This window comes from Pocillopora verrucosa, chromosome 1, assembly GCF_036669915.1.
Source record: "Pocillopora verrucosa isolate sample1 chromosome 1, ASM3666991v2, whole genome shotgun sequence".
In the NCBI taxonomy this organism is placed as follows: domain Eukaryota; kingdom Metazoa; phylum Cnidaria; class Anthozoa; order Scleractinia; family Pocilloporidae; genus Pocillopora; species Pocillopora verrucosa.
Window position 1 is genome coordinate 24,276,789 of NC_089312.1, and position 10,939 is coordinate 24,287,727.

General features: G+C 40.6%; 1 pseudogene; it reads left to right on the plus strand.

Annotated features, from left to right (window-relative positions):
* The first annotated feature begins 4,126 nt into the window (after positions 1 to 4,126).
* On the plus strand, positions 4,127 to 5,706 carry LOC131796747 (uncharacterized; annotated as a pseudogene).
* The last annotated feature ends 5,233 nt before the right edge of the window (positions 5,707 to 10,939 follow it).

Below are 10,939 nucleotides of genomic sequence, written 5' to 3' on the forward strand. Positions count from 1 at the left end.
TACTGAGTTGAAGCTATTAGTTAAAGATTGTGGTTATGCTGACCCTGATGAAATGGTTCGAGACCGAGTTTTGTTCGGCTGCTATTCGTCAAAAGCACGAGAAAAACTCATTCACGAAGGCTCAGACCTGAGCCTAAAAAACTATCACAAGCTCAGTTGCAAACCATGGCAACAGAAAATGCAAGCATAAATAGTGTGAAGACAAAGAAACAAAAAACCCCTGTTAAAAAGAAGCTAGGAAAAGATTGTGGTAGGTAAATTTAGCTATCAACATGACAAAGGCAAATGCCCAGCTCAAGGAAAGAAGTGCTCAAAATGTCACAAGTTGAACCATTTTGCCAGCTGTTGCCAGTGGAAAAACCCAGATAAGAAAGGAGTGAACTGTGTAGATGAATGCAGTAATGATGAGTTCTTTATTGGGTGCATCATCTCAGTTAATTCTGTAGACACAAGTTAATGGTGTGAAAACCTTAAGATAGAAGACAAAGTTGTAAAGGTCCAACTAGATACTGGTGCTAAAGTCAATGTCATCTCTACTAAAGTTCTGCAAGACTTTGCTTCTCGCTACCCCTTCGAGAAGACTCAAGTCAAACTGAAATCCTATTCAGACCATCAGATTCCTACCAAAGGAGTAGTGACATTACCTTGTGAAAGTAAAGGCAACACTTTTCAAGTAAATTTCCATGTAGTTAAAATGGAAGCTCCAACGGTACTTAGTCCCAAACTTGCAAAGTCCTTGATCTTCTTGTCCGAGTGCATCTACTTCAGCAACAGAGTCTCTCAACGTGTCCTGAGGGAATGGCTCAAAAGATGTATGAGCAATACTCAGATCTATTTTAAGGCCTAGGTTGCCTTCCAGGTGAACACACCTGGTACAGTGCCTGTTTCCCTCAAAGAGAAATCAAAGAAGAACTTGATCGGATGAAGAAGACAGAATAGTAGTTAAGCAGAAAGAGCCTTCTGACTGGGTGAATAGCATGGTAGCAGTCGTAAAACCCAACAAGCTTCGCATATGCATTGACCCGCGAGATTTAAATGAATCAATCAGGAGGGAACACCTTCCAATGACTACTATAGAAGAAGTTGTTGCTGATATGCCTCAAGCAAAAGTGTTTTCAGTCCTTGATGCCACCTCAGGATATTGGCAAGTGAAATTAGATGAAGCTAGCTCAAAGCTTTGCACATTTAATACACCAATTGGAAGATACCGGTTCACAAGGTTACCTTTTGGAATACTATTAGCTCCTGAAGTGTTTCAGAATCACACGTCAAAACTGTTCGCAGATATGGAAGGCGTAAAAGTGATCGTTGACGACCTCCTAATATGGGGTAAGGATGATGAAGAACATGATACAAGACTGAAACAAGTGTTCACAAGAGCAAGAAAAGTCAATCTCAAGTTCAATGCAAAGAAATGCAAAATTAAGCAAGAAGAAGTTCCCTATGTTGGCCATGTCCTAAGTAAAGATGGTTTAAAACCAGATCCAGAAAAGATAAGGGCTGTAAAAGAAATGAAACCCCCGAGAATGCTAAGGAACTGAAAACATTCCTCGGATTTATCCAGTATATGGGAAAGTTCATGCCAAACATGGCCACTGAAAGTGCACCATTAAGAGAATTATAAGAGAAGGATGTTGCATGGCACTGGGATCACCTTCAAGAAGAAAGCTTTCAGAAGCTAATGCAGATGGTCTCCTCAACACCAATCCTTGGTTACTATGATCCAAGTAAGCCATTATGCCTCTCTGTAGCTGCAAGTTCAAAGGGGCTAGGTGCCGTCCTTTTGCAAGATGAAAAGCCCCCAGCCTATGCATCAAGAGCCCTCACGCCAACCCAGCAGCGGTATGCACAAATAGAAAAGGAAACCCTTGCAATTGTGTATGGAGTGCAGAACTTTCATCAGTACATCTATGGATGAACAACAGACGTCGAGACAGACCACAAACCACTGCAATACATCTTAAACAAGCCCTTGCATGAAGTACCACTGAGGCTGCAGAAGATGATGCTGATATTGCAGCGGTACGAGTTAAAGGTGAAATACGTACCAGGATCTGAACCCTCTGTTGCTGATGCACTAAGCAGAGCATACTTGGAAGAGACTAAAGAAAGCCTCATCCCCTAGATTTGGAAGTGGATGAAGTTCAGCGTACAGCTCACCTTCCCATTTCACACGAAAGGTAGTGTGAATTCCAGCAAGCTTCTGCAGCTGATCCAACCCTGCAAGTCTTAAGCACAGTAATTCGTAATGGATGGCCTTGTCACAAACAGGAGCTACCATTAGCTGTCCGCGAGTATTGGTCGTGCAGAGATGAAATATCAGCAATTGATGGGTTGTTATTCAAAGCACAGAAGCTTATTTTTCTTCAGTGTAAGAGAAAAGAAATGTTACAGCTCATTCACGAGTCACACCAAGGCATAGTAAAATGTAAGCAGCGTGGCCGAGACATCATCCCAAATAGAAGAGAAAGTGTCACAGTGTTCCTTGTGTGCTCAGTTCCAGAGAGCTCAACCAAGAGAGCCAATGATCATTCAAGACCTCCCTGACAGAATGTGGTCGAAAGGTGGAACTGACCTGTTTGAGTATAATGGAGTTCATTACATGCTGTGTGTAGATTACTATTCAAAGTGGATTGAAGTTGCTAAGCTAGACAACTTAACCAGCGGCAATATCATCTGTCACCTGAAGAGTCAGTTTGCTCGGTATGGGATACCTGATGAGCTTCTCAGTGACAATGGGCCTCAATATGCTAGTTCAGCATCTACTGATTTCAGCAAGAGCTATGGTTTTGTCCATACCACATCAAGTCCTCTCTTCCCTGAAACAAATGGTGAAGCTGAAAGGGCAGTTCAGACCATCAAGAATCTCCTCAAAAAAGCACAAGATCCTTACCAGGGACTGCTGAACTATAGAAACACTCCTTTGGATGGTATAAACCTTTCACCTGCTCAGCTGCTCATGGATCGAGGATTAAAATCTTCCCAACCAACAAAGGTTGATTTGCTTAAACCCCAACATCACAAGAAATTCAGCAGCACTTTCAAAAGAGAAAGCAGAGAGAGAAGTCCTATTATGACCAACACAGTGGGAAAGAGTTGTCCCCCTTAACTCCAGGTGAGAAGGTGTCAATGCATCATGAGAATGAATGGATCCAAGCTGCAGTTGTAAACAAGCATCACACACCAAGATCGTACATTGTTCGGACACCTAATTGTAAATTCTACCGAAGAAATCGACGTCATCTTCGCATGAGAGTTTCACAAGCAACGAACAAAGGGACTGATGCAAAACAGATCGCACAACCTCAGAAAGCCACTCTTCTCACTCCAACTGGTATTCAAAGCAGACCTTGTAGACCAGGAGCAAGTACAGATCATGGTGCGCCAGCAGAAATTGGTACCCGGACAGGTCGGGTGGTTAAGGAACCCAAATACCTGAAAGACTATGAACTCTGAACTTTTATGAACTGTTAAGTTAAAGATGTTGACCATGAATTCATTTGCTTTCTATGATTAAGTTTTCTTTTCCTTTTTTTTTGGCATGCAGTTGTTTACAGTTTGTCACAGTAGTTTCCTTTGTTGATTGCTAAAAAAAAAAAAAGGGAGATGTCATTTATGCTATCACGAAAGTACGATAAGCATCATGGGATGCAATAAACCACGAGGTTTTAGGTTCAATATAGCTGTCGTGTGATACAGTACATAACAACCCGGATCAACAAGATCGTAACTAAGGAACTCGAAAGGAGATTGAGGATTGACAGCGTTATTTACTGGACTGACTCGAGGATAGTTGTGAAGTATATTGCAAACGAAACACGAAGATTCGTTACCTTTGTTACCAACCAAGTAGACAGTAGTCAGAACCAAGGCAGTAGCGCCATGTGGGATCAGAACACAACCCTGCAGACTATGCCTCTCGAGGAATTAAAGCCTCAGAGACCAAGAAATTAGAGAAGTGAAGAAAGCAGAATTCTTATGGAAGAACAAGGACGAATGGCCTCCGTAGGCTACTGAAGCTTCAGAACCACTCTTAGACAGCGAAGAAGGAGTTAAAAGAGAGAAGATTGTGATTGGAGCAGCTGCCAGCTGATTTTTGGAGCTCTCTGTTTCAACTTTGCTCTAGATGAGATCGGCTAAATTAGTAGCGTGGCTCATTCGTGTTTTCCACAGACTTACGCATCCAAAATTACGGGCTGAAAGAAGCACAAGTTCAAAGATAGAGTTGAAGCTCAGTCCTACCCCTTTATCAGTATCCGAAGTGACTGAAGCAGAGAAGAGAATTGTGAAGTTTGTACAGAGACAGTCATTTCATACAGACATTGACAAGTCAGTGATAACAGGTCGACTTAAACCGTTTAAAGAAGAAGGAATATTACGTGTCGAAGGAAGATTGAAGTATTCAGATCTAGGAAAGGAAAGGAAAGCTAGGAAAGCACCCAGTTACTGAGTTGATAATCCGTCATTATCACCATCACAATAGACAAGTAGGAGTCTATCAAGTCTCTAAATAAGACAACGGTTTTGGATTGTCAAGGGAGTTTCTTCAGTGAAGTGTGTTCTCGGCAAGTGTCACTTTTGCAGGCGTTATAATGCCATTAGAAGAGCAAGTGACTGCACAACTTCCAATGGTTCGAGTCTCTTCTGACAGTCATAGGACCATCTATCCGTTTGCTGCAGTAGGATTAGACTATTTTGGACCGCTTTATGCAAGGAGTGGGCCCAAAACAAGGTCGAGGAAGAGTACCACCCTAAACAAGCGTTATGGATGCATATTTACTTGCCTAAGGTACCGAGCAGTTCACATTGAAGTTGCCGAAGACCTGTATACAGATAGCTTCATTAACGCAGTTTTGCGTTCTCCTTGGTAGACGAGGTCCCCTAAGAGTTATTTACAGTGATAAAGGTATTAATTTCAGAGGAGCCGAGTTGGACGTTGTCAGAGCTTTGAGAGTGTGGGATCAAGAGAGGATCCAAGCCACCTTGACTAAGAAAGGAATTGAATGGAAGTTCAATCCACCAGCAGCGAGCCACCAATGGGGAGTGTGGGAAAGACTAATATGCTTGATCAGAGGAATCTTGCACTCGTTAATTGAAGAACGACTTCTAGACGATGAAGCCTTGCAGACATTTTTGGCAGAATTTGAGAAAATCCTGAATGACAGACCGATAACTTCGGTGTCGAGTGACCCGCAAGACTTCGAAGCGCTTACGCCGAACCATATTCTTCTGTTACTTAGAAACGCGTCCGTTTGTCCAGATGTGTTTGAAGAGTCAGACAAGTTCAAAGAAAGATGGAAACGTGTTCATCTTCTCGCAAACGAACTTTGGTGCAGATGGACGAAAGAGTACTTGTCGACACTTCAGGAGCTACAGAAATGGTTATGTCCGAAGGCTAACTTCGGAGTTGGTAATTTGGTTTTGATGGCGGACAGAAACACGCCTCTTGGGCATTGGCCTAAAGCTTTGGTGGAACAGACCTTCCCAGACAGTGAAGAGATAGTGTGCCAAGTAATCGTTCGAACAGCAGAAGGGGTATACCGCAAGGACATTAGAAAGCTTCTTTTGTTAGAAAAGAAGTTGCTGAGCCGCATTGAAGAGCAAGACAATTCCGTAAATAGCAATTGCGTTAAGTTTAGAAAGACTTCCTTGTCGTTTTTCGGGAGGGAGCGTGTAGGATTCGTCGCGTTTACATACAGTTTATAGCGCCGCTGACAATATAGTTAGGCCGCAGTTTCCTACGCCGTGTGCGTTGCTTGAGCGTTACTTACAATTTTTTTTTTTTTGCCGTTTTGGCCGAGTTAGTTCTAGCGAAGGATTTTAGGCTGTGTAACAAGCAAAAACGTCGAATCGTCGCCGGATAGATCCTTATTTGTTGTTCGTTTTTGATCATCCTGTACAAGAATACAAGGAATCTGACGTATAGAAGCTGCCTTGTCTTATTTATTTTGCCAAGCGTAGCTGGCCCCCACATAGACACAGCTGTAATCTGTAATGACAGCTGTAATCTGTTACATAGGTCGACCCACTTTTTTTTTTGTCAGCTCAGCTGGTGGAGCAGTTGATACCGATATTGCGAAGTCTGAGGTTTGAATCTTCACGTAGATCGACCCAAAAGTTGCCCTCTACTCTGCTATAAGGTTTTGTAGTGATTTTGACTATTATGAGGTTTGAATCCTCAAGAATGTCCACTCAAATTTCTTCGTCTACCCAGCTGGTAAAGCAGATGCGGAAGTTTTATGGTCTAAGGTTTGAATCCTTATGTCAGGAGAAAAGAGAAATGCAATCCCCGCTCAAATACAGACACAGTCCTCTGGGATCGCCTTGTAGGGGCTGACTGCTTGAGGTTCGAATCCTCACAAGGGACTTAGATTGTAATATTTTTTCTTTTACCGTCCTATATATGGTACCTTTTGATTTCTGTCATCCAACTTGTCGCGGGAGAAAGAAATGTCCTTTACAGAAACACAATCCTTGAGCTGAAAAACAAGCAAGAGTGGTTTAAGGTAATGACTTGAGTTTATACACCTACACGTAAAATTGAAATCTCTTTAAATCATTTTCTTTCCCTTCTACATAACTTAATAATAGACTTCCAAAAATGGGGGTGCTCATTGAGAAATAAACATATGAATAAATTTCTAGGAATTGAAAAGAGAGGGGAATCACTTTTACAGGAGAGCTGCACATTAACTTGATATCAGTCGATATATCGATCAATTCGAAACTTTAACATCCTCTCCAGGCATTTGACCGTCGTCTGTTTCCGGAGGTTGAGAAATTTTTACCTTGCCTGGCGGGAGTGAAGGATTTTTACCCGAAGAGTCAAGTCTTTTCCATTTGTCAACTCTTTCCATCGGAATTCAATTGTTATATTTTTTAAATCTGAAGCTGTGTAGAGATAAAAAATTTACCATCGCGAACTAATGGCTCAGAAGAAATGGTCTACAAGGTTTAGATTTTAAAGCTTAGTCAATGAGTAGGATGTCACGGACGCTGATTTTTCTTTTTGCAAAAAAAATTGACAATCCAATACGTTACTTGGGTGGAACATTTGAACACATTCCCCCCCCCCACCCCCTACGGGGGAGATTTGAACAGACAAATCTGCGTAAGTTCTTATGCCCGGAAGGTTGCCATGGGGGATGATGAAGCGTCGAATTGATCGGCGCATAAGCGATTCTTCATCTAATCATTAAAGAGCAACTAAGATCAATTTCATCAAAATGTTTTGTTCTGCTTTTTTCTTTGCACACAGTACTTTGCAGGCTGAAGAAGGGTTTTGACGCTAACTTTTCTCTGTTTTGAAATCTATTGTCTGTTTACATATTCCATGATTGCCTCCGATAAAGTGACATTCCTCCAGCAGTTTAGATAGAAAAATGTAATCTCAAATAAATGTCTCCACTGCAACCTCTGAGGAATCCACATTTCACAACTAAGAAGGGTGATATTAAGCTAATTTGAAGACAAATACCTGCTGGAGCGTCAAAACGTTATTATAACTAAATCATTTTAAGCATGATTTTTTAATGGCAGAGATAAAATTTATAAAGTTTCAGAAACTAGCTTCTCGTTTAATTACAGAAAAAAAAACTTACCCAGGAGCATATGTAAGATACATTGAGTTCCAATCTTTTTCTTGCTTTTCATATCTTCCCAACGTCCGCGATGAAAACAAATAGCACATCTATATATGTAAGGAAGGAATCAAACTGCTTCTCGAACATCTTGTTCGAATTGTCAGGAATGTTAATGTTAACCTCGATCGCCCTCTTTCCATATGAAGAGTGTCCGCTTTTGTAATCACGTACAAATTCAGTGGCTTTGTTCCAATTAGAACAGGTTGTATCCCACTTCTTTTAACCTTCACCAAACTGGAAGAAATAAACAACTGTGTAAATTATAAATTCCTTTTCATCCATCACAATTGTAGCCATGGTTTTCTTGAAATGTTGAAAACATAAGCGATAGACAAGATACACGATGCTTCGTCATTCATATACATCTACAATGTTTCCAGATAAATCCTAAGTAATTTGTTTCAATTTAGATTTAGGTAACGTGATGACTCTAATGATATCAAAATCTACGAAACGTTGATTTAGAAAATGAAAGCACATTACGCGACAAAAATTTAATCGGACAAAATCAGTGTTAGAATGGCAACCGGTCGTTCCACAAACGAGTCGTTTCGCCAACGGTAGTTTCGCAAACGTTGTAAACATTTATATGTCAACCTGGGCTTAACTATACGATTCAGAATACTACATTACTGACACATTGTATGCGTAACTTATTGGATGTGAAATCTCACAGCTTAACTTCTCGTTAAAGTATATTTCATAATCAAATGGACAATTTTTATCCCGTGTCTCGATAGTTGTAAAGCAAAGCTTTCTGATAGAAGACAACAACAGCAAGACCTATTTCATATTAGTAGATTGATTTGCGGATTACAGTTACTGTACATGCAACACGCAAACGCTGTGATAGAGCGAAATCAACTACAAGACTGAATGACTTAAGCTGGAGAGTTAGTTTGTGTGCTCAAACGTTGACATCTCAAATCTACAAAGTGTGTGAACTGACTTCTACACGTATAAATGTTTATAACGTTTGCAAACTGACTTCTACACGTTTGTGAACTGAATAGAGACGTTTGCGAAACGACTCGTTTGCGAAACGACCGACATTCGTTAGAACTTTCTGCCCAACTTTGTCTAACACATGTTCGCTATTCCTTCGGTCCAAAATTGTCGTGCTACTTTCTATAACGAATACTTTTTTTACCAACCTGCTGAAGGTCGATGTATTTTGCTAAACTGTTGTAAACCAGAATCTTTCTCCTCTTGTCTCACGAATTTGTAATAAATGATTCCAACCAACGAGGACTGTGATATTTTGGTGAAATAAGGTTCTGATGTGTGATCAGTTAGCCGGAGTTTTACCATCAAAGTTTTGACAAAACTCTTCGAAGTATCTGTTAAGAACTGCATGAGGGATTTCGTGAATCCGTACCTTTTCAGTGTCACAAAGTAAATGATAACCGTTAAAAATTCAAAAATAATCAGATCGGCTGAGCTGCGCAGGACAATAAAAAAGGATGCTGGAATTCAAGAAGTCTTCATTCAAAGGCGCAAAATTTTCGCATACACCAATAGTCGCTCAGCATTTCAAATTCTGCCTCTGCAACACCTTTTTGCTCTTTTTGCATTTGCATATGAAATAAATTTTCTTTGCTTTGGCCTGGGTGACACGTTTTTCGGGAAAGAAAGTTTAATTTGAATGATGTCGGCCATTTGAGGTCTAGGGTCTTAGAAAGTAATCCGCATAGAGCAAACAGGGGTGGGGAGGGGAGGTGGTAATTCCTAATGTATGATTTGAAGTATCCGTGAGAGTTTACAGAATTGTGGACGCAAAATGAATTACGTGCCCTTGACTTATGTTCTCTTTTCGCCAACAGGACTTTTCTTCATAGTGTCCATGACGCGCTCATAACACCGATTAAATTTTCCTGTAAGGGAAAAGTTTGTTTTTCGTCATGCATCGGGGAGAGGCATTTGTAAAATTATTGTGAATCGTCTTTGTCTTCTGTAGTGTATCGGTAAGAACTGAAAAAAGTATTTCTTTGGCGCTACTGGGCATAATTCGCTGATACAAACACTAATATGTTCTCTCTTTAATATGATACACCAATTTTTCTTCTTTTCTTGTGAATATCTAATAATCTCCTGCAACACCACCTTTTAGCCAGTGAAAAACTGATCTAAATATTTGCAGTATTAACCGGTTTGTATTGTCAACTGCGAGGCGTGGAATCCATAAATTCTGAAACAATCGTGCCTAGTTTATGTTCTTAATTCTTACGGAAATCGCATAGCAACAAAATTTCTACTCACCGCATCTCTGGAGTTAAATTTGAAGACATTTTGTGAAATAAACGTTATTGTTGTAGCTGCTTAATATTGAAAAAAAATACCCGCCAATTAATTAGAATTTAAGGACTTAGCGTCAAGTACTGGGCACGAAATAAAACTGCGTCAAAATATCGCTTTTGCTTACCTATTGACGTTTTGGTGTGGTTTTAATATCCATAGGAATTCAATCTGACTTAAGTTTGTTGATTGCGTCTCTCTCAGGAGGACGGGACAACAATTCAACTATTCCAGGTGTTTTTTTGATTACATAACCTATTTTCGGCTTGGACAGAACAACACTTTTTGAAAGAGACTTGAAGAGGTAAATCATAAGCCTTAAGTGACTGTCACTTGTAACAATCCAGGAAGGAAGCCTTGCAAGTTACGAAATTCTAGTTTCTTTTTCTTGTTAGGCTAGTCTCTGACCCAGTGCTCTCATGAGCTACACTCAACCTCGAAAGTATCCGCGTGTTTTAGCAGGAAACTGTGCAGAGATATAGCGTTTGTGAAAGCGTGAATGACGAGCTGGCAAGGGCCCCGATTTTGACTTCAGACTCTCTGACTAAGAAGCACACGCTTAAAGTATATCCCAAAACACCGAAAAAAATTTTAACTGCCTAATTAGTTCTCAAATTCTGTGGCGACGATCGATGAGTTAACAAGTGCAAGAAAAAGAACACAAAGATTAAACCTTGGTCAAGGGTGTAAAATATCGTGATTTGTTTTCAACTCACCGAAAAGCTCGTCAATGAGGGCAATTTCAACCGGCAGATCAAAATCACCGTATTGGGACACGCTCCAAGACACACAAACCCAACCTATTGCTCCATTCTGTACAGTAGGATGGTGCACCACCCTGTTCACACCGGTACCGCAAGTGTGGTGCTGCTGCATGAAACATCCATTATATTGCACTGCCTCCCAGCGTGAACGCACCTCAAAGCCGCATGCGATACAAAGATATATAATGAGTACTGATGATTTTAAAAAGTTGTGTTTGTAATGATCTCCCAATAAAA